Source organism: Cygnus olor, chromosome 1 (assembly GCF_009769625.2).
Source record: "Cygnus olor isolate bCygOlo1 chromosome 1, bCygOlo1.pri.v2, whole genome shotgun sequence".
Taxonomy (NCBI): Eukaryota; Metazoa; Chordata; class Aves; order Anseriformes; family Anatidae; genus Cygnus; species Cygnus olor.
In genome coordinates, this window is record NC_049169.1 from 155,161,846 (window position 1) to 155,188,973 (window position 27,128).

Consider the following 27,128-nt stretch of genomic DNA (forward strand, 5'->3'; position numbering starts at 1 on the left):
TTTGGCTTAGTTTGGGCTTAAGTTTGAGATTGGGGTTAATGCATAAAATAATCAGGTTTTATTTATTCATTGCAGGAATAGCCCACAGCTTAATTTAGGGAAAGGTTCCTCTGCACCAGCACTCTTTAGTTTGGGAACTACCAAGTTGGACAAGTCTGGTGCTCAGTTCAAGTACATGTTGGAGATAATGGACTGTGTATGTTGAAGTAGAGGTCAGTAAATAGGCAATTGTTGGCATGAGAACGGAGCTGGAGACCTTTCATGAGAATAGGTGGTAGCATGAGTCTACTTATTGTTACTTCTGATGGTAGGGAGCACTATTTCTGAGTTAAATCTTGAAGCAGAATCTCATCCGTGTCACAGAAAGTGCATCATCCCTGACTGAACAAGAACCACATCTTTAATTGTCAGAATAGTCTTACCTCAAGCAAAATGCCTTCAACTTCAAAACGAATAGTATGAAGAGATGCAAACTCAGATCTATTATTAACAATTTGAAAGTATCCACAGATTCACTGTTAAAAGATACTTCTGTATATCAGCAGTCTGTATTTTTGTTTTGGAGCTGGGAGACGGTGTTAAAATAAGGCCTTTACAGGGACCTGTCTGAAGAAGCAGAGGCTGATAAATGACATAAACGTTGGGATGAGAGAGGTTTGAAAGGTAAAACAGGTTAATTCTGCAACATTATTTCTGAGGCTGGCTCAAGTAGCTGTGCTTCCAGTTAGAGTTCATTTTAGGGTTCAGCTCAGACGAGAAGGCTTGGTCAATTGCAAAATTTAGACAAACTCTTGCACAAACCGAAAACAAATGTTTTTCAAGGATTTATAGTATATTTTTTTGGTTTCAAGCAGATGTGTGAGTCCACGCCTGATTTAGTGGTGGCTAGACTGCTAAGTTACTCCTGTCTCCTTCTGGTAGCTCAACCAAGCAAAAGAACAAGTGACATTCCTATGAACTCCAAAATGATTTTCTTAGTCTCCGATTGAGCTTTTCCTGCTACCCTTAATCTAACCATTGCTGTCCCTAATATTAAATTAAACCTATCCAGATGATATCTGACAGCCCTAGACTCAAATAAGCTTCCAACAACAAGAAAGTGATATTATTGAGAGTGTGCAAGCCTCTTGGGAACATAATTACTACTGTAGTTTTTGAGATAGCTCTCAGACTAAAATTCAGACTGAATTTCCCATCCTTAATATTGATCTCCAGAAAATAAAAATAAAAAGACAAAAAACAATTTCTGGGTTAATTCCTCACTTAGAGAATATTCCCTTGGTTCTTTAGGTTGTATCCTTTTGCTTGCTACCCATAACTTAGCCATAATTCTCACTCTAGTTCTAGACCTTGTTATTCACTTGCACAATTCTGCATGAACACATGCAGTACATGCACACAATACAACCTATGAAATTTAATGAAATAAAAGCTCTTAGATTGAATATAGTGAAAATCAGATGAAATTAATGACCTGAGATTTATGAAAAGTCAGTCAAAATGATGTAATAGTTCTTCACAATCTATAGCTCTTAAAATCTATAATTATATAACAACATACACACCACTCTGTTGTCCCAAGATTCTTTTTTTCTCCTAAAAATGCTATGAATACTATTACAGGAGAAGCTGGAAAGCTTTCAAAATGAAGTTAAGAAAATCTATATGTCTCAGTCTTAAATCTTAATTCTTGGGAACAGGACCCTTGAACCCAAATAAAACCTAATCCAGTTCAGTAGTACTCTGTGTGGGTTTAAAAAATTGCTCAATCAGCTCATATGTTAGATAGTGGGAGCTTAATTACGGCTTGTGCGATAAAAAACTGAAAACTGACAGATTATTCAATTGCCTATTTTTCATGAATAAATTTGGTCTGTTTTGTTCAATTATGTATATTTAATTTTGTAACTTTTACATTTTTCAAAATCTGCTTTGCTTAGGCTAAATACGTCTTCGTTCTCCATACACTACAGCACCTGACAAAGAGCTGGCATCTATCTGCAGGGTGAGTCATTGAAGAATTCTGTTTAGGTAAGTCATTCTTGCTTCATGGGTTTGTTAGCATCTTGGAAACAAAAAGCATGGCTAATTGCTCACTTGAGGACATGGGCTCATAAAATAGCCCTGAGAAGGTGTAGAGCACATGGCACACTAGACTCAACTCTCAGTGCCACAGCCTTTCCTGCTAGGTGCATGCTGCTGATACCAAAAGTAATGTTTTCTTGCTGATGTTACATTTCCTTCAGGGAAGGTTTCTGGAAAGCTTTCTAGTAAATCACAGGTTACAGGAGAAAGGACAAGGACACTTATTTGTGAGACATCTGATAACTGAAAAAAACAGCCCAAACCAGACTGAAATAGAAAGTTCCTTTAAAACCAATCAGTGCCTTCTTTCTCTTGCCACCTTCTTATCATTAAGAAAATGTTAGAAAATTTTTCGAAAAAAAATTTAAAAATTAGAAAAAGTTTAGAAAAAGTTTTCTTTTTGGTGCTTTGTATCTTGTTCCTTTAAAGACTCAGGCAGCTGGTAAGGAAAGGCATTTTTGTTGTCTGTTAGTTTGGCTATAACATCTTTTTCCTTTCATGCACATCTTTGTTATCCTACTTTTACATTATCAGTGAAATCCCACCAGTGACTGAGCTTTCCGCAGAGAAATCCAGAAACACGTCTGTGGATTAATTGTCTAAAAACATATTTTCTTTACAGAGACAAGAAGTGCTAAATTACTGAATTGCATATCCTTCATGAAATCCTAAGGTATATCTCGTTTCAAGGAAAAATGGAGAAAGATCTAATCTATTTTGTTTTCCAGGAGGTTACTATTTTTTCTAGTCCCATATATTTGATCCAACATTAATGAAAGAACATGAAACATTTGTTCACATAGTCTCTTGTGAAAAAATGTAAGGATTAATTTTATTTGGCAAGCTTCTAAGGATTTGTCTATGCACAAGCCTATGGACTGCATGAGAAGAGAGATGAATGAGTTGTAAACAGACTGAGAGACTAATTGTGGTTTACCTTGAGAATGGCAAAGGCAGTTTTAGAAAAGGATATAACTGTAAATATGCTGGACTGCTAAGCACTGCTCATTCAATACCTTCAATACCTTCAATACATTTAATACCTTCCCAACCTTCTGACCAAGGGCAGGGAAAGGCAGCAGTCTGAGTTGTATTTACCAAATCATGTAGGTAAAACTCAGTGAATTTTCCATCATGACACTGAATATAAATAATGGCCATAAAATCTTTAGAGCGTTGGATGGTAAATTAATGAAACAAAATAAACAAAAATTGAAAAGTGAATTATAGGTACATATTGACTTTTTGGAAATATAATAACAGTGGAAAGGAGTCTGTGTAATTCTCTGCCAAAACTCGTACTGCTAGATTATGATTTCCTAAAAAAATTCAAGCAGGGGAAAGTAAAACGCCACCTCATGTTTAATGAGGTGTTAAGAATTTTTTCTCATAAAACCAGAATAAAGCATGGCAGTGATGCCAATACTACTATTTTTGCTAGGGTCCACATTCCCCTTTTCACATTATTATTCATATGAGAACACTATATGGTTCCATTCTGATGAGGCTTAATTGACAGATTTCCCCTCCACCTATCATTAAACTCCACAGAAGTATTGGCATATAACATTGAAATACCCAGTCTTCCCCTGAAGACTTCCTAATTTTTTTTTTTTGTTTGTTTCCTTAGGAGGTGGAGTTGCAAACTCACGTCTGCAACAGTGTAAACTGTTATCTTGATTCACGGCAACATCACTTACTGCTCCCTCAAAAAAGAAAAAATAAATTGACAATGGTAAGAATGAGCTAACATTTTCTTTACCAATAAAAATGGAGAACTTCTTACCACTTGCACTGTGATGGTCTCTAACTTTTATGTAGAACAGCGCAAAAAATCACTTTAATACAACGTACAATATATGTATGAAAAAGATATTGACAGGCAGTTGTCATCTTATTGAAGCTGATAGCAACAAAATTAATTTTGTAGGTTGAACAGTAGGTTCACTAGCTTTTTGAGCATTTCACATAACACAGAATTTTCTCCCATGTATTGAAAAAAATGACCATATTAAAGTGATTTCACTTCTTTGTCTTTCAATAATTTTGAGCAATTCTAAATAATTTAGTGAAATGTTGTTAGAGTATGTCTTATTTTGTTCACTTATGTAAAAACAAAGGAGCAAAGACTATGCAAAATGATAATCCTTGTCTACTATTATGACTCTACTACCCTATGGGAGCTGAATGCAAGATGTTCTGAACAGGACTTTTAGCAAATGTTGTTGCCAAATGTTGTTGAGAATTCTGTCTGAATGTTTGACATGAATCAATGAATAAAATGCAGCACATTTATAAAATCTTTGTCTTATTGCTTCTTCCTTATGCCAAGAGGTGTTTAAATAGCTCCATCATCAGGCACAGAAATTATAGCTAGTAAATAAGATAAATCTCATTGATACATGCCCATATACTTCCTGCTATAGCCTATTCTTTAAATTTATGTTAATATATACTGATCTGTAATTCTTTCAAGATATGCAGTTTGAAATACTGAAAAAAACATACATCTTTCTGACTTTACTTTGATGAGATATTCTCAGATGGCTGAAGATAGTAAATTACAGTCTGAAATTTCTTATTTAATGCATTCTTTCCTTAGAAAAACTATCCAGAGTATAGTTTTTTTGTTATCTTGGTAGTCATAGACAGTAGAATCTCAAAGATCTTTTCAGCCATTCCACTGCCAATGCAGAATGACTGTCTACAGTATACATTTCCTTGTGATCTGTCCAGTACAATTTTAAAATAGCTTAGATATGTTTCTCCCATCTTTATTTTTTAGGGAGACATTATATTGTCTGCCTCACCTCACTATATTTATCCAGTTATGTGGTGTATTTTTTTCTGCTTAATTTCACTCAGTTATTCCTTATCATCTTAAACAGTACTATTATTTTCTTCTTATTCTTTTTAAATCTCTCGGATATTTACAGACATCTATCATATACTCCTTTAGTTTGTGCCGTCACACTTTTTAACTTTTTTTTTTTTTAATATATTTTTAAAACTATTTCCTTGGGTATTTTGTTCCTTTCTTTATTTCTGTTTAAAAGAGCTCACTGGTATTGTGATGTCTAGAATGAATAAAACTTTTAAAGTAGGAATTCATTAATGTTGTTTTGCAGGTACCTTTTTAGCCCAAATTTCTGACTCAGAAAATCATCTCAATTCTCTTGATTCTTCTGATTTCCTTATCTTCTTTTCACAACTGATTTATAATTCATAACTCCCATGTCTGTCTTGACATATTATTTCAAGTGTCTCCTCATATTCAGCATTTACTGTGATCATACTTTCTGCACTGGTTTTCATTCTATTCCCTAGTATTTTCTGCTGTAGAACTTCTTCCAAACCCGATAGAATTTATGGCACACTTTTGAAAACATTATTAATGATCTATCTATTATATCTTCTTGAGAAATAATGCTTTTTCACTTTTATAAGCAATTTGTTTCAAGAAAATCTTTGGTTATTTCAAAAATAAATTCAACCTTTAGTGACATCTAGTCTATGCATAATCGCTCTGCTAATAAGTGTGGTGCCTTCTATGAAAATATCCTCTTTTGTAAGAACCTAGCTTAAACCTAACAAACTTGTCATTCTTATTGTCTGTTTACCGAGAATTAGTTATGGAAGAACATTTATCCTCATCCTATTTTTTCTTTTCCTTGAGTACTTACTGCTCCATAGTCTCTTGCTACTGCCAAATGTAGAGAAACTTGCGTGCTGTGTCAAGATAATCAACATTTTTCTAGCCCTTCATAGAGTTAGAATCATAGAATCATAGAATATCCTGAGTTGGAAGGGGCCCATAAGGATCATCAAGTCCAACTCCTGGCACCGCACAGGTCTGCCCAAAAGTTTAGACCATGTGACTAAGCGCACAGTCCAATCTCTTCTTAAATTCAGACAGGCTTGGTGCAGTGACTACTTCACTGGGGAGCCTGTTCCAGTGTGCGACCACCCTCTCGGTGAAGAACCTCTTCCTGATGTCCAGCCTAAACTTCCCCTGTCTCAGCTTAACACTGTTCCCACGGGTCCTGTCACTGGTGATAACAGAGAATAGGTCACCTGCCTCTCCACCCCCCCTCACGAGGAAGTTGTAGACTGCGATGAGGTCCCCCCTCAGCCTCCTCTTCTCCAGGCTGAACAGGCCCAGTGACCTCAGCCGCTCCTCATACGTCTTACCCTCTAGGCCCTTCACCATCTTCGTCGCCCTCCTCTGGACACTCTCCAACAGTTTAATGTCCTTTTTGTACTGTGGTGCCCAGAACTGCACACAGTACTCGAGGTGAGGCCGCACTAGCGCAGAGTAGAGCGGGACAATCACCTCCCTCGACCGACTAGCGATGCCGTGCTTGATGCATCCCAGGATACGGTGGGCCCTCCTGGCTGCCATGGCACACTGCTGGCTCATATTCAACTTGCTGTCAACCACAACCCCCAGATCCCTCTCTGTAGGGCTGCTCTCCAGCGTCTCATCGCCCAGTCTGTACGTACAGCCAGGGTTGCCCCTTCCCAGGTGCAGGACCCGGCACTTGATTTTGTTAAACTTCATGTGGTTGGTGATCGCCCAGCTCTCCAATCTGTCCAGATCTCTCTGCAAGACCTTTCCACCCTCTTCCGAGTCCACAACTCCTCCAAGTTTAGTGTCGTCGGCAAATTTGCTCAGAACACCTTCTAGTCCTACATCCAAATCATTTATAAAGACATTGAAGAGGACTGGCCCTAAAATGGAGCCTTGAGGGACCCCACTAGTGACCATCCGCCAGCCAGATGTGGCCCCATTTACCACAACCCTTTGAGCCCTGCCCGTCAGCCAATTGCTCACCCATCATATGATGGTTTTGTTTAGCTGTATGCTGGACATTTTGTCCAGTAGGATCCTATGGGAAACCGTGTCAAAAACTTTGCTGAAGTCCAAAAAGATCACATCAGCTGATTTCCCTTGATTGACTAGATGAGTGATCTTATCATAAAAGGAAATCATATTTGTTAGGCAGGACCTACCCCTCATGAACCCATGTTGGCTGGGACTAATGACTGCATTGTACCCCAGGTGCGCTCCAATAACTTCAAGAATCATCTTCTCCATAATTTTACCAGGCACTGACGTGAGACTGACAGGCCTGTAATTGCTAGGGGCTTCTTTCTTACCCTTCTTGAAAATTGGCACAACATATGCCAGCTTCCAGTACAATGGGACCTCACCAGATTCCCAAGATCGTTGAAAAATAATTGAGAGAGGTCCAGTGATGACGTCAGCCAGCTCTTTAAGCACCCTGGGATGAATCCCATCCGGACCCATAGACTTGTATGGATCCAGGTGGAGCAGCAAATCCCGCACATGTTCAGGGTCGGTTGGGAGTTTGTCATTCCCACCGTCATGGTCCTCCAGCTCAGGGTACCCTGGGTCCCGAAGCCCATCATCAGCGTTGAAGACAGAGGTGAAGGCATTAAACGTCTCTGCTTTGCCTATGTCATTGTCTGTGAGGAGACCCTCCCCATCTAGTAGCGGACCTATGTTTTCTTTGGTTCTCCTTTTTCTGTTAACATATCTAAAAAACCCTTTTTTATTGTCTCTCACAGACGTGGCCAGCTTCAACTCTAGTTGGGCTTTGGCCACATGAATTTTCTCCCTACAAACATGAACAGCATCCCTATATTCCTTCATCGTCACCTGACCCTCCTTCCAGCAGCTGTACACTTTCTTTTTTCGCCTAAGCTCCAGTAGAAGATCCCTGGTCAGCCAGGCCGGCCTTCTGCCCCGCTTGCCTGACTTCCGATATTTTGGAATCGCCTGATCTTGAGCTTTTAGGAGGCAGTGCTTGAAGATGGACCAGCACTGATGGACACCAATGCCTTCAAAAGCAGTTTCCCAGGGGACCTTGCTGACTAATTCCCTGAGCAGCCTGAAGTCTGCTTTCCCCACATCCAGGGCTGAAGTTTTGGTGGCTGTTTTCCTTCTGTCACCATAGATTCTGAACTCAACCACTTCATGGTCACTATGACCGAGACGGCCGCCAATTGCCACGTCTCCCACAAGACCCTCTCTGTTCTCCAGCAACAGATCTAGGAGGGCGCCTTTCCTAGTTGGCTCACTTAGCACCTGCACCAAGAAGTTATCATCTAGGTGCTTCATGAACCTCCTGGACTTGCTCATGTCAGCTGTGTGGTGATCCCAGTTGACGTCTGGCAAGTTAAAATCCCCCATTAGGACGAGGGGAGTCGATCTCGAGGCATCTCTTAGTTCTGCAAAGAATAATTCATCGGCGTTGTCATCCTGGCCAGGTGGTCTGTAATAGACTCCCACAACGACATCCCCTTTATTTGTTCGTCCCTTAATCCTTACCCAGAGGCTCTCAACTTTGCCATCGCTGACTTGAAGTTACACACAGTCCAGCCCATGCTTCACATACATCGCCACCCCACCACCTCGCCTACCCTGCCTGTCCCTCCTGAAGAGCCTGTAACCATCTGTTGCAACACACCAGCCACAGGACTCATCCCACCAGGTTTCGCTTATGCCAATGATGTCGTAGCTGTGGGACTGGGCCAAGACTTCCAGCTCATCCATTTTATTCCTCATACTGCATGCGTTTGTGTAGAAGCACTTCAAATGCGCCTCCCTACACGCAGCACCTTGTGTATCCGACCGAAGGGCCTCACTAGGACACAGTCCCTCTGATTCTAGCACACCATCTCTTAGCTCATCACCGGCGTGCCTGGTTCTATCCCCTTCCCCCTTCGACTTTAGTTTAAAGCCCTATCTATCAGCCCAGCCAACTCCTGAGCAAAAATCCTCACCCCTCACTGAGAGAGGCGCATCCCATCTGGTGCCAGTGGGCCCAGGGTCGCGTAGACCTTCCTGTGATCTAAAAACCCAAAATTCTGCCGGTTGCACCAGTCCCGAAGCCACGTGTAAACGTGATGAGTCTGCTTGTCAGCTTCGATCCCTCCTATCGGAAGGACAGAGCCAAACACAACCTGTGCCCCTGATCCTTTAAGTAGTTGCCCCAAAGCCCTAAAGTCCCTTTTGATTGCTCTCGGACTTCTCGTTGCTACCTCGTCATTACCAGCCTGAAAGACCAGTAGCGGGTAGTAGCTGGTGGGCTGTACCAGGCACTTGACTTTCCTAGCGAAGTCTCTCACCCGAGCCCCAGGAAGGCAACAGATTTCCCTGTGGGTAGGGTCCGGTTGGCATATCAGGCCCTCTGTCCCTTTCAAAAGGGAGTCCCCCATGTCAATAACCCTTTTTTCTTTTTTGACAGATGATGTAGCAATGTGGGGGGTAGGGGACCTTGCCTTAGGCATCCTTACCAACCGGGACAGGCTTTCGCCTGCTTCGTTGTTCTGGTTGTCATGTTCTAGAGCTTTGTACCTGTTATATAAGGGTAGATGGGAAGGTGAGGTGGGCAGGGACAGGGCTCGCCTACCCCCCGAACAGGAACCTGCCTCCCTTGGCCTAGGTCCCCTCCTGCTGCCTGGTGGGATGAGGGAACTTTTGTCTTCTGCGTAGCAGGAGACATTTGTGCTATGGCAGGCTCGTGAGTCTGTCTCAGAGAGGGAAGAGTACATCTCCACCAGCAATTTCCCTCTCTGACTCCCTGATGCTCCTGAGCCTGCTCACCTCCTCCCGAAGCTCCGCTACCTGGTTGAGCAGCTCTTCAACCTGGGCACACCTCCCACAGGCATAGCCCTCGCCGCTGCTGTCGGATACTGACAGAAGACTCGGGCACAACCTGCAGCCCAAGACCTGGATGGCTGTGTGTTTCCCCGAGCCCTCTGTCTGAGTAGCCACATCGGTGACTGTGGCTGGAGAGGCCGCAAGAGATACGGAGGTCCTGGTTTTCTGTCTGGTTGAAACCATGGCCAGGTTCCTCGCAGGCAGGTTACAGGTACCGAAGGGAAAGACCACTGCAAAAGACCGGCGAGGGGCCCTCTCTGCTCGCCCTGCCTGTGCGAATTGCCGCGCTACTCCCTTCTGACGTGCCACGCCCTGTTTGCCCGCCCTGTTCGCCACGCTCCCTAGCGGCTGCTTTTGAACGGCTGGGGAGGGGGCGCTGCTGGCTCCGCCTACGCCTCATCAGCCTCCCTCGTGAGGGCTGCCTGGTCCTGGCAGCTCCCTCGAGTGGCCTCGATGCCGGAAAAAAAAAGCACTGCCTGTCCCGATCCCCCGCTCCGCTGCAGAACGCGTCTGCCCCAGAGCCGATCGCCTCGGCAAGTCAATTAGTTAGATGTGTGGAGAGCCACCTGGATGATGAAAGGTTTGGATAACTTGGATAAGTTCTTCAAAAGGTTTGGAGAACTTGGATAAGGAAAGGCTGAATGAACTGGGTTTGCTCAGCCACCAAAAAGCAGGTTCAGTTGAGATCTCATCACAGTCTTCAGTGCCTAAAAGGTAGATTCAGAGAAGGTGGGGGAACTTCACATGGGTGTGGAGTGACAGGACATGATGCAGTGGGCACAAATTTCTGTTTGGCTATAAGAAAAATATTCACCATGTGAACAACTAAACACCTGAGGATCTCCACAGGTCCCTTCCTAAACCAGTCTTTTTCTGTGACTCTGTGGCTGGGCTTCAATTCACTTCAGCTATCTAGGAGTTAAGTTTACAGCCTGAGTTGTAGAAAGCTTATGATTTTGCTCCAAAGACTTTTTAAAATAGTCCACAGGACTCTATGCTTAAGATTTCACTGTTGTTACCTTTTCATAAATGATCTGTTATCTGGGAATAGGGGTAAATTATGAGGTGAAAGAGTGCGCTAGTACACAGGTAAGATGAAGACTGTTACAGAAAATCCGAGAAGGACCTCATAGTTCTGTGTGACTGATCAGTAAAATGGCATCAAGTGATGAGTATAAGAAAAAATTCAAATATTTTTTTAGGCAATGACGGGCTCTGAGTTTACTATTATCACTCAAAACCAAGCTTTTTGATTGGTATTAGATCATTCTACTGTAACATGAGCTCAGCAATCATACTAACCCCCAAAACAAAAACAGAAACAAACAACAACAAAAAAGGCAACACAAAATAATCATTAAGTATTGTGAATAATTAAGGAATAAAGCACCAAAGAAATGTTTATGTTTTTGAATAAATCTATAGTGAAACATCATCTTGTATGCTGCATTGCAGAAGTTATAAGTGTAAGCTTTCAAACACCATACAATTTATAATTTAACATTCTATAACCCTGAAAAGATTGTCAAACTGTGGGTGGCATGGGGAGGCTGCCTAGGTGTTAAGGTTCATCATCTATTCCAGTAGAGGAAGGAGGAAATAGAATATGAAAAGTTATTAGTTTCTTTATGCTACAATAATGATACCTTGCTAATCCCAAGTCTAGGTGGCAAATTCCTTGTGGTTGCCATGGTTATCAGAGAACATCTGTCTGCTTCTTAGTTCTTTTGGTAAATTCTGCCTTTTGTTCTTCTGAACAAAAGAGAAATTTTCCCCGTTTTATGTAGGAAACCATAATTGTTATAAAGATTTGAAACACACATTTCCCAGGTACTGATGCCAGATTTATAAATAGGCATCCTATCACTAACATCTTTCCAGCTACTTTGTCACTAAGCTGACTTTATGCTTTTCCTTGCCATAAATAAACAATCAACCTATGGCCGGTTATGCTGGCATGAATCCATCCCAATGGTGTGGCTCTTAGGGAGGTGTCACACACACTTGCACAGACAAAATTGATTTTTGCCTTTCATTTTATTGATTAACATGGAAATTTACTGCAGTTATTTAATTACTTTTAAAAGCCAGCCACTATGTGGAGAATTTTTAGATGCCTAACATCATTTTCTCTCAATAAGGCCCAATGTAGCAAATATATATATTTTTTTTCCCCAGATAAATGTTTGAATCCCAAATGATTGTGCACATCAAGGTTGTCACAAATCAATACAGCTGGTATGACTTATCCGTTTATTGTTTTGACACTCCTCTTGAAAGGAAAGAACAATTTCTGTATGTTTGCCTAGCTGCAGTAAGTATATTGCAGGGATGAAACAGAACTAATCAATAGGATAGACGCAGTGCTGTAAAATCCTACACTTGAGCTCCTTAACTCTTCTAAATTATCTATGTCCTGTTCTTTAAAATGATTGGGAAACCAAGAGTAAAAATGTTCATCCAGTCTAGAGAAGGTCAAAGTAATATAAAAGCTAATGTTCATCACACAAGGCCACTAGCCTGATAAGTTGTAATCATCATAAATACTAATAATAACACACAGATAATGCTGGCCAGAAAATAAAAGATCTGTGCCCACTAAAACTTTCACAGGAGGAAAAAAAATTGTTTTAACTGAAGGTGAAAAATTAAAAAATGGAACATTCTTCACAGAAAGATTGCTGGCTGGCTGTACATTGGCAAGGCTTCTAGGCCAGCAGCCAGGGAACCATCCTATTAATTCTCCCTCAAGAAATTTTGATTTACTAAAATGAGTGTTTTCCAACAGGAAAGATCATTTGATCTTTGTGAATATGGATTCATTATATTTCCCTATAAGACTGCTGAATGTCATAAAATCAGAGACTGGAAACTAGGGACGTATGGGGATGTTTTGAGATCAATTCCCTCTAACTTTTAATGTGTTCCTACTATTCTAAGCACTTAAGAAAACAGTCCTCTGAATCCATATACACTAAATGAAGAGATGCAGCCAGTCCTGGAGACTTCTGGAGGGAGATCCCACCCAACCCATTTCGTTAGGGATTACAGTGCAGGTGCTAACCTCTTGCAAAGGTGTTCGCATTGGATCCCGTCTTCAGTGTTCACCCCAAGTGCATCAGGTTTCTCTCTCACTTGAACTCCTCCACTGCCACTCAAGGCCAGTTTTCATGCAATTCTTAATCTAGATTCAGATACACTTAATCCAGTTTCTCTGCTTACCAGAATAACATGTTGGTGAAATTCTGCTATAACTAACCTGTCTATGTGTCTGGGATATGAGCACCAATTTCACTGCAGCCATTCTAGATTCATACAGGCAAGCATAAAGAAGATGCAGATCCACTAACATAGAATGCAAGAACAAATGTTAGTCTCTACCCTATGCTGTTTTGCTATCAAAAATAACTCTGATTTCAAATTTTCTGGATGCAAAACTATATAAAAAATCATCTTTAAATGTTATACTTTTAATTAAGACAATAATATTATTATTAATACTTATATCTGCCAAGCAAATGGGACGTGATCCAAGGCCTACTAAAGTCACAAAGCATCTTTTCAACAATTTGTTTTGAAGGAGGTTGTTCATTCCTATTCTCAGTTTTTGCAGAAAAGAACCCCTCTTGTTTCCCCTTGGCTGGGTGCACGGCAGCAAATGAACAACCATTATTCCCAATGCTGTACTAATATCTGTTGACAGTGTTGGTACAGAAATAGTCATGTTTTGGCATGACAGGACTAGGTAGTAATTAAGTTGATATTTTTGTTCCTATTAAACAAAATGAGCCATGCCAGTGTTGGCTCTGTTTGAAACATGGTGGAGAAAAATCAATGCGTGTCAAATGGAGTAGGACAGCATCTATGAGGGAAATTTTTTCATGTTTTCAAAAGAGAAGAAAAAGTGAGGAGGCAGAAAAAAGCAAATACTATTCTAAAAATTCTCATAGCAAAGTCCACTTTCCTTAAATGCTGCTTACATTTGTCATATATTTTTTCAAGGAAAAAATAGGAAAAAGTTACATCATCTGATATTGATGGGCTGCTGGGCACTGGATACTGGATCCTATCTGCTGGGATGGGAAATCTTTACACAGGCAGTTTGCATTGTCACAGTCAGTATCTTAAAAAAACAAACTCCTAAGACCTGTCAACTGGCTTCTACTTCAGTAAAAGGAACAATTAAGACACATTTTATGTCCTCTTTGTATCTCATGAGGTCTTTCTTTTTCTTTATGAAGTAAAATAACAGTTAATAACGTAAATAATAATGATTTCCTTGGTAATATTATTTACCTCTCCCACCCAGAAAGGAGTACCGAAAGGATTTGGTAATACTTATACCAGCCATAGCAACATCCTTTCTCCTAAAGCATACAGATGCCTTCTATATTTTCTTTTAGAAGACAACTTCTGAGAGACAGTCTAGGAATGAGAAAGCAGTGGCAGAAGATTGGTCAAATGGGCCTGCCCAGCTCAGTGTGCAGTCACACAACAAGTTTAAGCCAACTGAAAAGGGTTCTTCTGCTCCCCATTGAGGACAAAATCTCATCCTTAGGGAGGTGCAGGAAGAGCTGCTGGGACAGAAGGAGCTGGTTGAAAACCAATTTCCTCTTCCAAGGGGGTTCATTTTCAGCTGGATCTGACCTACTGTAGAGCAGCCAAAGAGATGAGGGTAATGGTAAGGAGGTTGCTTTTCAAAGGCAGCTTTCTTTAGGGTGGCTTTTACAGGTATTCAACCTGATGCTACTGTCTGCTTCAGGATCTCAGGTGGCCTCTGTCACCCCAGGGTCTGCAACAAAAGATGAAAGGATTGTGATAAATAACTGCAGGGGTTAGATGACGGGTGAACCCAGAAACACACTTCATGGGTTGGAAGGTTGCGGTCACTGTGAGGATGTACCAGACCTCTACAACAGGTAGAACAGCTCCACAGTAGGATACGTACACTGCAAGCAAAAATATTCCGAGAAGGATGGAGTCGGAACAACATATTGGAGAGAGGCTGCTTTCCATAAGTATAAACAAGGGAACTGCTGTGGTGCTGAAAGCTGTAACCAAAGCCAAAACTATTACAGTGACATGAATCATTGGCAAAAGGCCACAGAAAAAGGTTTGGTGGCATCAGGGCACTGTGAAAACAAAGCCAAGAATGAAGTTCTGCCCAATTTCTGCTTCATTTGGGCTCCTTTCCTACGTCTACTGTTGCTCTTAGACCTTTGTTATTCTGCAGTAACCATCCTGTTCTTGGAAAGCACTTAGAAAGTTGCTTTTGGATGCTTTTGCAGAATAAACTAAAAAGAAAACACAATCAGTAAAAATATATCTTGGTATGCCAAGAGATATATACCTTTCTATGAACGCCTGGTATAAAAATTATTAGTATCTAAGATAAAAAGGGCCCATAAATCCATCTTGTTTTAAACAGCAAATGATATTCAGTCCTAAGGATTTTGTGGAGAAGCAGGACAGTGTAGCAAAAAATGATGAGGAAGGTAGTAACAAGTTACATACCAGCTTGTGTTCATTGCAGTTCCCTCACAGACTTTTCATGGCTGAGAAAATGGTAAGCAGATTTGATAGCAGATTGATAGATACTTCTGACTGATTAGAAAAAAAAATCTGCTATACTGGGGAAGGATAAGAGTAAATTCAATCCTTTCAACACTAAAGAACAAAACAATTATTCATGGGGACAGAGGATACTAAAGACACACTTGTTCTGGACTTTTTTGTTCCATTTAGACAAGGATTTTTATTTTTATTTTTATTTACGATGCAGGTATCTTTTCTGGAGTGTAGTTGCTTTGTAGAGCCTCATGTTGTTTGGAAGAATCTTACCTCTCTGATAAATACTGTCATTATGCAGTTATTTATCCCTTTACCATTAGGGCATCCTCTTTGATTAGAATTTTTATGGATTTACTTACAAAAAATATTACACTGTGTTGCTTTAGATGCATGCCTTTGACAACCAGATAAAATACCCTTATTCACATTCAGCTTAGTTGTTTAGCTAGTCAGTTTGTATCAATCGCTTGCTCACTTTCTTTCTGAGCTCTTAGATGAGTTATCAAGAAACAAATATGAGTCTTTGCATGCTTTGTATGTCTTTCCTTCCTTTCAAAAATGGACAATATTATGTATGGATATCTCCAGTCCCATCTTATCCAAAACTCTGCTTGATGGTGCAAGAAATAAGAGAATGACAGAGCTATCTGAAACGTATGGAACTTGTTTCCTGTGGTAAGAAGCAGATTGTTTAAGCAGAATTTAGGGGAAAGAAAAAAATCTCTGTAGGCACTTGCATTTTTTCCTCTTGGGTCATGCATTGAAGAAATCCTCAGATATCACTGCAAGCTTTACAATGCATTTAATTTTGTTAGAAAATTACCAGTAATTTCCTTCAGGTCTCATTTTCCCTGAAATATCACAATCTCACACACAAATTGGATTCAGTCACCAGAAAGACATTTCATTTTTCAAGACTTTAACTGAGTTTGAAGCAAGAGAATGAATATACACCCCTTTTATTCCAGATAGTGAAGTATAAGAGAACACATATCCAAGGGTATTGAATTTCTAGGTCAATGTGTTTGTTTTCATATCAAATTGTTAGAAGAGACAGGTGTCTTCCACCCCTTAAGCTTCGTATAAGAGGCCTCTCTGCAGTGCACTCCAAGGCATACGGATGACAAATCTTTCTCTATTACAGATAAGCCAGGAGAAAAGTACATCCAAGGGAGGAAGGGCCACCCAAAGTGCCTCACATCAGCTTCATCTCTCAGAAAAGAGCCATTCCACATGGTTAGTGTTACTAGCAGAGGAGCCAGGACATTGCTGGAAAACAAAGCAAGCTGCATACAGCAGACTAGGAATGAGAACATGGAACAGGGCTATGTTTTGGGGATAAATGTCTTGCAGCTGTTAAGTAAGACATCTCTCTAGCCAGGGCTGATGAATTCTGCAGCACAGAACTGCAGAACAGAGGGCTTTGCCCAAGGAATGATCCGTCTGTCTTGTGACAGTTTTAGAAAACGTAATGCTTTTGTTTGAATGCTTTTCTTATTTTGAGTTTCATGCTGTCCCTAATACACAGTGGTGCATGTCATGAGATCCTTCCTCCAACTGTCATTATTCGTTTAAAAAAAGATCAAAGATCAATGATCTTTAATTGCAAAGTCTGCTCTTGTTCATATATTATATAACACTGAAATGTGCAGGTAAGGGTCATAAAATAATGCCTTCCGTATATAGACTTCGGTGAGACAATTTCTAATCATTTAGATTATTGAGGATTTGGCCATTTATACTAACTATTTCTATAGAAAAGAATGGACTTTTACATATCTGGATGTAGATGCACTTTTATTTTGCGGGACCATGCCTTATGTGCATATGACTGTATACATATATATGCACATGCACGCACATCTACCAGCATGCATATAAATTTCATAATTGAAAGTGCAAGTAAATAAACCTTCCAGACACACAGTTACACACTGACTGCAAACACCACTATCTATTTGCTAATTCCTAGTACCTAGTAAATAAATTAAAAAAAAATACAGTACATTTATGAATTCAAGCAGAAACTTCCAGCCTTATAAAAATACAGGCCCCAAAAGCCATTTGGTGGCTATGTTTTGCTGTTCAGTTTGCTGTTCAGTTGCTAAGACAGTTTGTCTTAGATCTATTTGGCAAGTGAAATCTACTGAAATTTATTCTTCTATTCTTTTGCTAAATTTATAAGAGACTGGATGGCTTCAGGAATGTAAGACAGGACATAACAATTTTATCCACATGATACGTTATTGGCCTATTCTGTGCATTTGCAGGGTCTGATTATTTATGCTGCTTAAAAATTAAGCAGAGCACAAGTCCAGTACAGAAGGTGGATAGGAAGCTGGGCAAAAGATGGTGTTTCCATCCCTTGAATACTGCATTTTGCAATTCATTTTTTGCTTGTGCATTATTATGATTTATGACTACTACCCACATAAAGGGGGAAAATGCTACAGAAAATAATGAGATAAGTTAATGGTTTCGGATTCATAATTTGTAAAATGGGGCAATTATCCTGGAGACTACACACACTGCAGAATTGGGTAGCAGGAACTCTGCAGCCAGGTGGCAGAACATCCCTGCCTCATGATGGAGAAGCCTCGTAATGTCTCATCAACACCTGCTTAGAGATGGGAGATCCTGAGGTGTCAGGACTAGACATTTCTAGTCTAAGCCTAGGCATTTCCAAATGGATACAAAAATTCAGCCACTCTTTTAGTCCTTATGGATGTTGATGTGTAGACACATTGGCAGGGGAGTGAGAGTAAGTCATCTAACTTCTGCTCACAGAGGATTTCAGGGTGTAAGTTCTGATTTTTTTTCCTCTTCAGTGGATTTACAATGAAAAAAACACTGCAATGTAAGCGTTGAGTTGAGCAATGATAGCTCTTGCAGCTGAGCTTTGGTGCGTATCCGTGCATGCAGAACCTGGGACGTGTGGGTGTACATTTTTCTCTGGCCAAGGCTGCAGGAGGAATGCAGTGATTGTTTTAAGTTATTGTAAGATATCAGAACCCTAACTACACAATATGACCTTGACTCAAAGGTAGTTACAAGCCTGCTATATTGGAATAATTCCAGAAATGGCTCTGCAAGTTTTTAGAAAAATTGGGGACAAAATGTAATACATCAGTCCTGCTTATGATAAGCAGTTCAGGGCCCTGAGAGGGCCTCTAAAGAATAACTTCTAGCACTGATGGATTGCTTGTACGTTATCCCTAGTGATTACTGAAAACTGCATCCAGACAAACACTTTCACTCTGATTGAACATGTGAGGTGTAGACTTTGATCAAAATGAATTAAATGACCACTCTGCAACACTTTTCCAACTAGGCACATCATTAACTGCAGGCAGAAGACAATGTGAGCAGGAGCTGAATTTGTGACCCCTGTACAAGGAGGAAGTCAAAAGATCCGTGTCACCAACACAAATGCAAACTGATCCATTGGTTATATAAGATCCCTTCTATTTGCACTTTAAAGGGACTAATATTAAATAAATATAAATTTTCTTCCAATTTTATGACAGTGAAGGCACAGAGAAAGAGAAGAGCAAGAATTGAGAATTAGTATCTGGGACCAGGAAAAGCTGCTGCTGGATGTTTCTCCTTGACATACCACCCTAGGAGCCCAGCTAATGAGGGGCATCCAAATGGCCAGGAGCACTGGGCATCACCACCTCTGAAAGTTCATCCACTGACCCCAAAAGCAACTGTCTTCCTGCTGTGAGTTGGCAATGTTGAGTGCAACATCAGGCATTTCTTTATGTCCTCTTCTCCCTCGCTGCCCTACGAGCCTGTGCCAGAGTAGCACCCAGCCACTGTTGCTCTTCCTTCCCTGGTGGGCGTGTGGGAACAGCTCAGCATTTCCGCTGCTCATGTGCAGCTCTCAACCCTCCGTGGCCTCAGCAGTTCAAGCACTCCTCTGCACATTTCCAGGGTGCTCCTTACCCATGCGAGGCTGTGACTCAGAGCTCAGCAGCTTCACAGCAACCCTGAGGTCGTTCAGTGTGGGACCTTCCACAAGTGCTGTACTGACAGTTGATATGGTGTGCCTCCCTGCAAACCCCTGCTCAGTCCAAAGCCATCACACCTCTTCCTTCTCCTTCCCATCTCAAGTCTGTCTTTCTGTTGTGCTTTGATTTATCATGCTTAAACTTAAGCTCTGAACTGAAGTACCCAGATTTGAAACTGGACTGAATTAGTGCATGCATTAGAAAACCACTGACGCCACTGACTGCATGGAGCTATTTCCAATTTATTTTACTGGTTATTTTTTAGCATTCAAGCAATGGCCTGACTTTAACCAAATACTATGTCTATTTGAGCTAAGTTAGCTAGAGGAGCACAGCAAGAGTGCCATGAGAATGTGCTGCTCAGCAAGGCAGTGGCAGGCAGAAAGTCAGCTGCCCTCTTGATTTTCCCTGTTAAATCACATCTCTACTCATAGACTAATCTGTTCTTCAAATTAACAAGTAAGGCGCCAGTTTGCAAATAATATGTGCCAACCTTCTCCTATCATGTTAGTTCCATCTTCATACAAACTACAGATATTTCTTTCGGAAGAAACAGCTGTTTCTGTGGGAGAGCTGCAGCCCTTGGATTTCTGACAATTTCAGGTCTCTCATTCCTTTTTCTCTCCTTCTATGATCTGTTAATTAAACAGAGGCTAGGTAGAGAATGAAGAAAGAAAGTGTTGTCAACTAATTTATCACATACCACTTTGCCTTTCTGCTGTAGATTCAGTTGCCACTTGAAGCTCTTTAAAAGAGAAAAAGCTTCTTGCCTTTTTTTTCTTTTCTTTCTTTCTCTCTCTCTTTTTTTTCTGTTTTTGTCCCCAGCAAGAGGACAAGCATCATATATGATTATTTTAAAAAAAGTATTTTTTTTTTTTTTGGGATATGTGGATATGCCATTAGAAAGGGAGAGATGGTTTGACTAAAAGAAATGGAAGAAATATAGGCACTATGTAATACAAAGATGTTTCCTTCCAAAATGGGTCTACTGCAAAATGTAGGAGATAATTTCTAAAAAGTACATAAAACCACCTGGAACCCCTTTGAGGATTCTTTTTGCTAAATTTACTGCCCACTGAAAGGAGAGAGGGAAAATGTCTCTCTGCAAAGTAGAGGGAGTCTGGGTTGTAAGGTACCCAAGAACAAAGTTCCAGAATGTACTTCTGTACAACATCGAACTTTGTTATTCATTTCAAATACTGTAAATGAGTATGGAAATTGTTGTATTGCTGACTGAAGCTAACTTTGTCTGATCAGACACTACATACAACTTTGATACTCCTTTCCTTAGGTCATGAAACAAAAAGACCTGAAGAATGATACAAAAAGAGAGATGATTTTATTCTAAAATTAATAACATTATTAATAAGGATTAAAGAGAAATTGAAGTCCAATCTCTTCGTTAGTTCTGTTAAATATTTGAAATTTCAGCCACAAAATTTTTAGTTTTGAAAAAGTAAATGAAATGCAGTCTTAAGTTAGGTAACCAGCTTGCACAGATTTAACTGTCCAATGAGACTGTTCAGCTACAGTGGATGCAGTTATATTAGCTTTTTAGTTTGAATCATTACTCTTTATAAGTGCATTCCTTGCCTGCTTTAAGTTAGTGTACTGTGATTCATCCTGTGGTGTGGGCTGTGGGTGCACAAACTGTATCCCTTTGAGTGGAAGCTGTACTGGAAAAAGTACCTCGGGACCACATCCATTGCAACCCCAGAACTCGTGGGTATTGGTGCTCAGGACCAAGGGAGAGCTGTGAAATGCACAACTGGTTTGCTTTGCAAATCCTCCCCTATGGTTCCATACTTCTAGCTAATGAATTCTTTGATAAATATATGGGGAGTGGAGGCCTCCAGAGGGAGATCCCTCTCTGCACCAGCCAAGACACCACAGCCAAGACACAACTGGTAAGATTTTTTTGGGGAGGTTTTCAGAGTCACCTTCTACACTGTCTAGATAAGGAATATAAGGAATATATGCTGTGAGTTAAATCAATACCTAAAATCTAGGTGCAAGATGTGAAGTAGACATCAGCTTCCTTACTGACTGAGTACTGGCAGCCCTGCTTTTGAACTCCTTTAAATCAATTAATTATCTCGAGCAGCCATGTAGATTGACCATTTTCTTAAAAATATTAATATGTTGATTTGCCCCCTAACTTCTCTTTTATGTGTACATCAGTTCAGTATTACTGCTGAGATTCTTCTCGTTTTTAAATAAAAAAGTCACAAGGTAGAAAATCCTTTAGCATGTATTGATGGTCATAAAATAAAACCCTTTTCAGAAGCTGCCTTTCAAAGACAAAATTTCAATCTATACTTATGTTTAATCCAAAAAGTTTTAAATATATTGCATTATTAAAGTGGTCCTCATATGATCTCTATATTTGTAGTGTCCTACTTCTCTCTCTCTCTTTTTCTTATGTATACAGATAAATATTTTATTGAAAACAGATGGTCTGGTAAAGTTGTTATCCACTAAAGAAGAAGAACGTTAAACAGAATGGGTCATATTATTCCCTAACTTATGTTCATAAAGTAATTCTATTAACATTAAAGTTGGCACTCAAAACGGTAGGCTTTACCTCTTCGTGTTGAAGAGAGTTACACACACAGAGCCCAAAAAATTATTGTTAAATAAAAAAAAGATGGGAAGTGAAAGTAATGTTTCAAATTATTAATTTTCCAAATCTGTAACTCTTAAAGAAGTGATATAAATTTAAGGAATAAAAACTTTGAGTACATCACCATATACTACCTCAAAATACAATAGTTAGTTCTTTGCTGTAATATCAAATGTCTTGATATTAAAAACTCTGCCTTGTTATTACAAGCCTACCTAGAGCATCTTAGAAAAGCCATCAGCATTAAAACCTGATTTAGTCTAATAGTGTCCTATTTGAAAATTGTTTTTTTTTTTTTTTGCACCATATCTAAAACCAGAAACTTTTTTTTTTTGTTTGTTTGTTTTCCCTATGCTGCTTTCCTCACTACAGAAAAAATCAATTGTGCCATGGAAGTTCATGGCAAAACATTGTTCTTTTAAACCAAAAGGCTTCTCACTGTGTACTTATTGCAGCACAGAGACAAATGGGAATAGCTTTTTCAACTGGAATATTTTGAGTATTTTATTATAATGTTAGAAGTTGAACAATTTCATTTTTTCATCCTTTTAAACTTTCAGTTTAAACAAATTTTAAACATTTTTTTTAATTATTATTTTTATACTTAAGTATTTTTCTCTCTTTTAAGGGGAAAAATGTACGAAATGGTACTAGTGTACCTCCTCCTAAAATCAGGGAACTAATGCTATGTGTATATTTTCTGAGCTATCTATTGAGCTGGAAGAACATGTATTGCCAATACTCCTGTTTGTTTGTTTGTTCAATATATATCATTATCAAGTTCAGCTTTGTAAAGTATATATGGCAGCCATTTTGGATTTTGAATCAGACATATTGTTCACAATTTACAACTGTGCTGACCCTACACATATTAAACAGCTGAGACCACAGTTTAATCTGGCTGCAAGTCATCTTTTATAGTCTCACACAGAAGCATTTTTCTAACTTCAGACTTTAACCTTTAAAATAGGTGGTTATATGTTAAGATGTTTGTATGTTATTTTGTAATATAAAAGAAAATCTTGATGATAAAAAGTAACCTATAAGCATTTTAAATTTGCTTTTTAAATGCAAACAAACAAACATGTAGTTCTTGCAATATTTTTAATCTCTTTCATTTAATGCTGATTATTTAAATGCATTGCACTAGCATTCCTCAGAATTTTGCAAGCAAGAAGTGCATAAAACTTTTAAAGGAAGGGCAATTTCTCTGCAAAATATGGATTTTTGTGTCATTAAAAATGCTTTACAAGCTCTCTAAAACCATCATTGCTGGAAAAAAATCTGTTGTTAGTGTCAATGCCGACATATTAAGGACTCACAACATTGACTTCTGGGAGGGAGCTTGTAAATGCAGACATATATTAGATGATGTGATGGGAATTGGTGATGTCTGTTTGCGTGTATGTGTATAATAGTAGGGCTGGGATTTTTTTTCATTTTAGTTGGAATGCAAGAAAATAATATAGAGAAATTCTAATGGTTACTGTTATAATTTAAATTGAAGTCTGAAGTGAACATTGCTTCATGAAAGAAATTTTTGAAGGATGAATGGAGTAGACAGTCCTCTGTAAATAAGATAATTTGCAAAAAGCTGGTCTATCTAACCAAAGGAATCTGCCTACACTAGAGATATTTTTCTGTCTTTAAAATGATGCCATTTGAAGCTCTTCTGCATACACTTGTTTGAACTACTTGGCTCTGTACTTCCTCTTTGTTTACTCACTCATAAGCAAAAATAGTAATTTATATAAACATGCAATCATGTTTTTCTACTGAAATATTTGCATGCAAATGGTTTTGACTCTTTCACTTTGAAAAACACTGTAAAAGTTCTTTGGGGTGAAAAGGAGCTAACAAGGAATTCTTTCTTGAACTAGCACTTTATGAAAAGGACAGGCCAACTTTATTTGAAAAAACTCACAGTGAATAAATAATAATAGCATTACTTTGTTTGGCATAGAGGATTTCCTATTAGATGTCAAAATGACAAGTAGCACAATGGGAGAGCACCAAGAATGCAGGATAAGAGACAAGCTCTGAACTACTATCAGAAACAAGCTACAAAGGGCTGTTCTGCATGGCTGAACAGGAAGAGGAGAAAATTCTTGTAATAATTCGGGCAAAACTACATGAAAGAAGACCAGTAATTTTGTGTTATGAGAAAGTGAGCAGTTAAGATAGTCTGGCTGGGATTTCCTGAAGTCTGGGAACCTCAAGAGAGATTTAGTGGGAGTATCTTTTGACTGGGAGAAATTGTAAAGCAAGAAGAGAAAAACAGTTTTCAGGACTGAGCACTCTAACCTACAGTACATTTACATTACAACAGCTGTAGATCTAATCCTAGAATAAAATTTGCCTCTACTTAAATGATTAGGTAATCTCCTGTTGATTTCTAGAGAAACAGCATTCGAATTCTGGATAATATATTTGTGCAATAAACACAAAAGATTTCCATCCATATACCACAATTAACAACACAGGACTACTTTTATTTTTATTTTTTAATTATTATTTTTTAATTATTTTTTTGATCCTGGAGTTTAAGCCAGGTAATTTAATACTATTTGTAAAATATGAAACAAATTAGTAGAATGAAATGTTCTTTATCTTGTAGTCACTACCTGTTTTATATGAGGTTAAAAAATACTGGTTAAAATCATAGTTACTTTATCTTGAAGCTTAATTATCACAAATCATTTAAAAATCTTTTCAGTGCAAATGTTCAGTGACATAACAGTGTACATTTTATAAGAGCAAGATAAGCAAAACCAAAAATAAATAATGCCACAGAGTACAACTTTTAATTACCTACTGTCATTTAAGCCATTCTCAGTTTCTCTTAATAGAAAGTTCATAATAAAACCCATGAAAAATTAAGATTAAAGATGTATTGCATTTAATCAACTATAGTTTCATTCCACAGTAATTTTTCTATGATTAAAAAGAAAAGACATTTTAGGAGAAAAAATGAACAATCTATAGACTCATATATACTAAAATAATAATACTTTCCTATATTACTTTGCAGACATGGGCTTAAAAGCTTTTTCCAAATATTCTTTTTTAATAGCAAAATTGAAGCATAGAATTTCTACTTTACTACATTATAAGCCTGTTTTTGTAAAAAAAAAAATATATATATATTTCCCGTCTTTTAAAATTTCAAGTAAAATATACACACTGAGGGTCTCAGTCTACACACTCAATTCAAGTTGAAGCTATCTGCTTAATTGTTCAGTTACTTCATGTTTGAAAGGTAACTCACAATCAGGTAAATCTAACACTTTCATTTTTTCCTTGCACAGGCTATGTTAAATGGCAGATGAAATACCAACATTTAAAAAATAAATATTCTCAAATGGATGCCCCATCCCCGGAAGTGTTCAAGGCCAGGCTGAATGGAGTGCTTGGTAACCTCATCTAGTGGGAGGTGTCCCTGACTGTGGCAGGGGGGTTGGAACTGCATGATCATTAAGGTTCCTTCCAACCCAAACCATTCTCTGATTCTATGATTCTTTACTCATTGTTATGCAGCTTACTTTCGTACAGGAACAGTTAAGATAATTTGTACACACAAACTCCTCATCAAGTTTTCCTTCTATGTAAGTATTTTAACTTTACTCTAAAGCCAGTCTTCTTGACATTGGCAAAGTTTAAAACCAATACATTAATTTTAGTGGCAGAATGGAGAAAAGTACTAGTGCTTTTTTCCATTGGCCTTAAATCACTTGTATTGTCTTAGAGCATTTTACTTTTGCAACAACAAAAAAGAAATAATGTTGCCAGTATTAGAAAGAAAACCTAGCACTTTAGATGTATAGTAAAAGCAATGAACTAAAATAACAAAGAACAAGATCTGCAAAAGGAAGAGACATATGAATCTCACAATGTGAGATTTATCTCTTTATTCATTGTCTTTCCTAAATTCACAGCCCAGATCCTGTCTAAAGTGTTTAAATTTATACTAACAATCACAGTGTGGTCTTTATATGTGTATAAAGGCGTTGCCAAATAAGGGAAAAAAACAAACAAACAAAGTCCACAAACAGATCCTGTTTAAGTTACATAGGAATATCAAAAATTAAAAAGTCTTTCATTCCTGGTGCCTATGAAAATGAAGCTTATGCAGTTTTGCTTAGAGGGAGATCTAGGGCATCCTCACAGGTCTGATGTGGGCAGACCCAAGCTCCCGCCGTCAGAGCTCAGAAATGAAGATAGGGCAGACCAGCTTCATGCATTGCCATGTTAACACAGGCATGCAGCTCCTGGATTGGAGTACTCTATACTCAGTTTGCATCCTCAGGGAAGGCATGCTTATAGATGACTTTGTGTGGCATAGGTTCTACTCAGCTACAGCATGTCACAATTTGTTACACATCACTCTGTCACTGAGGTATGTGCTTGTTCATCTTGTTTTTTTTTTTTTTTTTTTTTTTTTTTTTCAGACACATTTTAAAACTACCTCTAATTCTTATCTAATTCTTATGAATGAGAAGTAAGCCTGGTCTGAAATCAAGATGTTTCTCAGGTTCTGTATCTTGCGTCTGTAATCTGGGGGCTACATCCCACAGTTCCACCCCAAGAGAAACCTCAGGCTTGCAATGGGTCCTCCTCCATTCCCTGGTTACATGGAAAGAAAATCAAAGATGTGGTCAAATGAGAGTCATGGGGCATTCCCACAGGTCCCCAGTCTGGATGACAAAGGATCTGAGACATCTGCTTGCACTGGTATGGTACAGATTTGTTCAAAGACCGATGGATGTACGATGCAAAGCTCCTATGGTGCTGCACAGTGTGTTTGCATGCCACTGAAACTACAAGAATGTCCTTAGGGAGGACAAGGTCGGGCAGCTATTCTATAAAATGTATCTCAGCCAAATGCCTAGAAAATGGGACTTGGGGGTTATTCAGTATCATAGAATCATAGAATCATTTAGGTTGGAAAGGACCTTCTAGATCATCAATTCCAACCATCAACCTGACCTGCTGAATTTCATCACTAAACCCTTAGTGCTATGTCTACATCTCTTAAATACCTCCAGGGATGGGGACTCTACCACTTCCCTGGGCAGCCAGTTCCAAGGCTTGAGCACCTCTCCATGAAGAAATTCAGGTGAAAACCTCCCCTGGAGCAACCTGAGAC

At 39.1% G+C, this 27,128-nt stretch overlaps 1 protein-coding gene and 1 long non-coding RNA gene across 2 annotated transcripts in view; one reads left to right on the top strand and one right to left on the bottom strand.

Annotated features, from left to right (window-relative positions):
- GPC6 (glypican 6) overlaps nucleotides 1-27,128 on the bottom strand; it is an 810,618-nt gene that overhangs the window by 76,685 nt on the left and 706,805 nt on the right. The gene's annotated exons all lie outside the window — the stretch shown is intronic.
- On the top strand, nucleotides 1,945-18,821 carry LOC121060764. The gene is made up of 3 exons (XR_005814922.1): nucleotides 1,945-2,031; nucleotides 16,491-16,582; nucleotides 18,696-18,821. It is a non-coding gene; the product is annotated as an uncharacterized LOC121060764 (long non-coding RNA).